Raw genomic sequence first — 6,000 nt, forward strand, 5'->3', positions numbered from 1 at the left:
TAGAGCAGTTTTAGGTTCACAGCAAAGCTGAGCAGAAGTGAAGAGAAAGATCTCAGTTGTAACTTTCTGGATTTTCCAGTCTCTCTAGCTTTCAGGTGGTGGCTTGCTCTGTGATCTCAGTTCTCTGATGGGTCTGAGAAAAATCATTGATTCCCAGTTTGTTCACATTTTTCTCATTGTAAGAATGAGATTGACAACTTCCAAACAATTTTAATGTTAGGACTGAAACCAGAAGTCCTCTTGCTATGTCATTTTTGTTCTCTTTCTGTGTGTGTGTCATCTTTTTGTTGGAGGCTGGGCCTATCACATCTGCACGTTGGGAACATGGTTTCCCTAAACTTAACCTCTGAAATATGTTAAAAATGCTAAGTTCCTCAAGTCCAGCAGGGGGAGCCCTTGAACTTTGGTTTCTTCCCCTTTCTCAAGGAGTGCTTGACCTTGGCTAAATCCAGTTAGAGACACCTTACAGCTTGTGGGATTTTTGTTTGGTAGGTTCAGGGCCTCCCAGATCAAATCTCTACGTGGACAAGACAGCTATGGTAAATGAGTGAAGTAGACTAGTGTAAGGAAGACAACTGGGCACGTGTTCTGACAAATGGTACCTGGATTTGGCTTCAGTGGAGGGATGCAATAGTGCATGGTGGGGAGTACAGCAAAGTAAAGGAGATCATTTATTGTTCAGCCTCGGCTGATGGCTACTCTGTGAGAATATCAGACCTTCCGATTTTTTCAAGAAGGCTTTCATGTTATGGTGAGATATTTCCCAATGTTTAAATATTCTACGTTTTTTAGTTAAAATGTTTCCAAACTGTTTCAGCCAAATGAAACACAAATATGAGATAGACCTTGCCTGTTCACCAGAAGCCAAATCAGAGCTAGGTCTTCACAGGTGCCCCGTTTTTTCCTCAGCCCTGGAGTCATTGCTGCTTGAGTGTGGATGCCATCTTTCCCACGGTTGACATCCTTGCTAAATGGAGCCCTGCATAATTTCCTCCCCACTCTTTAACTTCACTACATCATACCATGTCCTCAGACAGTGCTTATGCCTTTGTTCTTGGTTCTCCTTCTGTCCTCCTTCAATTATGTCCAAATTGTCATATTACAGATCGATATCCTCAGGGATTTTAACATCATGCATGGTACGAAACGAGGTCCTCCAAATCTTGCAGCCCTCCAGGATTTTATTATTTATTTTTAATTTATTATTTATTTATTTTTTGCGGTACGCGGGCCTCTCACTGTTGTGGCCTCTCCCGTTGCGGAGCACAGGCTCCAGACGTGCAGGCTCAGCGGCCATGGCTCACGGGCCCAGCCACTCCGCGGCATGTGGGATCTTCCCGGACCGGGGCACAAACCCGTGTCCCCTGCATCGGCAGGCGGACTCTCAACCACTGCGCCACCAGGGAAGCCCCCCTCCAGGATTTTAATATCGGGAGAATATAACTGAAGTTCCCATGCCAAAAAAGTACAGGAAATGCAAGACTGCCAGCCCTGCATCTTATTTGAGAGGATTTCTATGGATGACATCATTCTCCTAATTATCATCTGCAGCCATGCCCTTTCTCCCAATATGGGAACAAAAACTTCTTTCTTGCATTCTCCAGCACTATGAGTCCAATGGGATTATGTGTAACATACTTAAAGTTTGGGGACTGCAGCAGGGAATGACCCCACAAAAAATGAAGCAACTTAAATGGGATATTAATCCCCACTGTCCATCTCCACGCCATGAAGCCCCATACCAGCTGTGAGTCTCCTGTCACCATGCTGCTGGGACCTCATCTCTCGTGAAAGAAGATGAGCTCCTGTCCCCACCATCCATTGCCACTGAGACCAACGCTGCCCAGCCTTTTTTCCCTAAGCCATAATCTTAGGCTTCACATAATTTAATTAGGCAGAGAAATTTTTAAAAATTTATTTATTTAGGGCTTCCCTGGTGGCGCAGTGGTTGAGAGTCCGCCTGCCAACGCAGGGGACATGGGTTTGTGCCCTGGTCCGGGAAGATCCCACATGCCACGGAGCGGCTGGGCCCGTGAGCCATGGCCGCTGAGCCTGCGCGTCTGGAGCCTGTGCTCCGCAACGGGAGAAGCCACAACAGTGAGAGGCCCGCGTACCGCAAAAAAAAAAAAGAAAAAAATTATTTATTTATTTTTGGCTGTGTTGGGTCTTCATTGCTGCGTGCAGGCTTTTCTCTAGTTGCGGTGAGCAGGGGCTACTCTTCGTTGCAGTGCGTGGGCTTATTGTGGTGGCTTCTCTTGTCATGGAGCACGGGCTCCAGGTGCACGGGCTTCAGTAGTTGTGGCACGCAGGCTCAGTAGTTGTGTCTTGCAGGCTCTAGAGTGCAGGCTCAATAGTTGGGGCGCACAGGCTTAGTTGCTCTGCGGCACATGGGATCTTCCCGGACCAGGGCTCGAACATGTGTCCCCTGCATTGGCAGGCAGGTTCTTCACCACTGCACCACCAGGGAAGCCCAGGCAGAGAAATTTTAGCCTGTTCTTTGGCTCAACCACCAGATTAGTCCTGCCTCTTCTGTTTAGACATTCAAGAAGGTAACTGATTTGTTTTGAAAACATAAGCGTGTAGGTCCTTGCCCTGAGATGATGTTGCAGCTCTTCTGGAATGTGGAGTTTGTTCTACAACACTGTGAGAGTCTGAATAGACCAATGGATGACCTCAGACCATAGGTCAGAATAGAACCTTAACGCACCATGGGCAGCACCAAGCCCAGGAAACCAACCCATCATCTACCGAAACCAGCCCACGAGGCCAGCCTGCTATCAACAAGTCAGACTTGTAGAAAGTCAGACCGTATCTCTGGCAACCTTTCAGGAAGCTAAACAACAACCCCTGTATCAATCAGCCCCAGACGGACAGAACTTGATGGCAGTTTCCCTAGTTTTTGTCCCTGCTCCCAAGTTAGAAACAATCACAACAAGCCAGATATGTACCCCCAACCAATCACAGAGCATGCGCCACTTCTACGCAGCCCCCCAGGTCCACAGCCCCAATCAGAGCACACCTGAAGCCTTCTCTTTCCTCCTCTATGAATCTTCCCCACTCCTCTGTCTGCCTTTGAGTGTCTGCCAGAACGTACTTGCTGGTGGCCAACTCCCTTGTCACAGCAAGCTCTGGGTAAGTAGCCCCTGCTTGAAATGAGGCAGGACCCTATGGTTTATGCCCGCCATGTCCTCCACCTGCCTTTTGTCTGTGGAAAAACTTTAGCCAAATAATAAGTTTATTCAGAGAAGTGAGAAAATGCAGAAACAAAGGAAGACAGTCAAAGGAGACCAAATAATAATAGTTTAGTCATTAAGCACAGTCAAGGACCTTTAGTTCCTCCTGAAGGGCTACAGGTAACATTCTGAGCCATATCCTGGGAGCTGTCTTATAGATACTGAAAGCCCCACCAGGTTGCAGAAGTGAACTACATGATGACCAGACTGTAGCCATGACCTAAGCTGCCACAATTCCGAGAACTGGCCTCAAAGAAATGGAAACAAACCGACCCTGGAACTGAAGATTAACTTTACCTAAAACAATTAAGATGATGCTGGTCAGACCACCGATGACCAATTTCAAGATGACTGTCCGAGCTGACAGCGCTCTTTCTGCATGTAGCCCCCTCCCTCTGTATATAAAAGCTCTCACCCCCTGATTGTCAGAGGCAGGGAGTCGGCCTTTGGACAGGTGTCCTCCCCACCAGCATCAAAAATAAAGCAAAATAAATAAATAAATAAATAAATAAAGCAAACTTTCCTTTCCACCAACCTCACCTCTTTATTGGCTTTTGAGGGGCGAGCAGCCGGACCCCACTTCCGGTTACAACAGCAAGCTCTAAGTAGCCCCTGCTTGTTCTCATTTGTTTGGTTGTTTTGGACTGAATGTTTGTTTCCCCACCCAAATCTGTATGTTGGAGCCCTAACCCACGAAGTGATGGTATTTGGAGGTAGGGCCTTTGGGAGGTAAACAGGATTAAGTGAGGCCATGAGGGTAGAGCCCCCATGACGAAATTAGTGTCCTTATAATCAGAAGAATGAACAGTGCTTGCTCTCTCAATCTCTCTCTTCCTGCTGCAGGAGGACACAGTGAGAGGGTGGCCACCTGCAAGCCAGGAAATGGGTCTTCCTCACCAGGGAACCGAATCAGCCTGCCCCTTGATCTTGGACTTTCCAGCCTCCAGGACTGTGAGAAATAGCTTCCTTTTGTTTAAGCCCCCCAGTATTTCATTATGGCAGCCTGAACGAAGACGTTGGTCTTTGTTTATTTCTACGGCAGGTTTTGGTCATTGTTATTTTATATTAATGGGCATCAGAGAAGGAGTTGCTAAAAACTATGAACATAGGTCAGCGTGTTTCCCAGGAGTCCACAGAAGGGCTGTGAACGGGGACATTGAAAGCAAGTCTCACGGGGAGGTTTGGGGCAGCTTCAGGGGCTGAGACAGAGTAGATAAGGGTGTGTGTGCCTGACAGTGAGGGGCGAGGTTGTGTTAGGCACACGCGAGATCTTTCCAGCCCAAGTTGGCCTGATGGAGAAAACAAAACAAATCCAAGTGTTGCCTCGCTTCGCTTGAAAAGCTCTGAAGTATACTGGCTTCAGGCACTGAGGGTTTCGGGACTTGGTCAGTGTCATCGAACTCCATTTTCAAAAAGAAATTGTTGGGACTTCCCTGGCAGTCCAGTGGTTAAGACTCCGTGCTTCCACTGAAGGGGGCATGGGTTTGATCCCTGGTTAGGGATCTAAGTTCCATGCGAGGGTGGGAGTGGGAGAGGGTGGGGGGAGAGGGGAAACTAAGATCCCGCATGCCAGGCAGCACAGCCAAAAACAGAAAAAAGAAAAGAGAATCATTAACCCTGTAGCTTTGCTGGCCTTGTTGTCAGGCAGGCTCTCGCCAAGTATTGAGCTCTGAGGATGTCCAGTCCAGCCTCTTCCTTCCCCAGAGATGTTGCAACCGAGCAGGACCCTACGGGGCCTTCCTGGGAAAGACCCCTCCCCCATACCCTCCGCTGTAGCTCTTCTCTGAAGTACGCTGACAATAGTATCTCATGTATATTTCCTGAGTTTTTCCGGATGCTAAAGACCACCACCAAATGGGAGAAATTAACTACCTGATGATCAGGAGCTCTGTAGCCCCCTTCTGGTGCCTAAGTACTGATCACCATCAACCAATGAGAGAATTGTGCACGAGCTGATCACACACCCTGGGACACCCCTCACTCACCTGACCTTTAAAAATGCCTTGTTGAGGGCTTCCCTGGTGGCGCAGTGGTTGAGAGTCCGCCTGCCTGATGCAGGTGACACGGGTTCGTGCCCTGGTCCATGAAGATCTTACATGCCGTGGAGCGGCTGGGCCCGTGAGCCATGGCCGCTGAGCCTGCGCGTCCGGAGCCTGTGCTCCGCAACGGGAGAGGCCACGACAGTGAGAGACCCGCGTACCGCAAAAAAAAAAAAGAAAAAAAAAAATTTTGCTGAGACCCTTCGTGGAGTTCAGGTTTTTCTAAGCATGAGTCACCCATCGCCCTGCGTTGCCCTGGAATAAACCTTTCTCCAAACTCTGACTTTCGGGTTTGCCTTCACTGTGCATCGGGCACATGAACTTGCGTTTGGTAACAATGTTATGGGGAAACTTCCTTTTCTGTTCAGTCAGCATCCTTCCGTCTAGTCCTTCCGTCCATGCGCTGCAGCTTCCTTCCCGCTCACCGATTGTGTCTGTGCTCCCATTCCTGATAGATGAATCAGAACATGGGGTAAGAGAATGAAGTAATACCAGGGTGTTGTAGACCCAGGTCCTTAGACCCTTTAATCAATAGAAATTGATGAGGGACTTCCCTGGTGGCTCAGTGTTTAAGAATCCGCCTGCCAAGCAGGGGACATGGATTTGATCCCTAGTCCAGGAAGATCCCACATGCCGCGGAGCAACTAAGCCCGTGTGCCACAACTACTGAGCCTGCAGGCCACAACTACTGAGCCCACGTGCCACAACTACTGAAGCCCGTGCGCCTA

Source organism: Grampus griseus, assembly GCF_964374135.1.
Source record: "Grampus griseus genome assembly, chromosome: 19".
Classification (NCBI taxonomy): domain Eukaryota; kingdom Metazoa; phylum Chordata; class Mammalia; order Artiodactyla; family Delphinidae; genus Grampus; species Grampus griseus.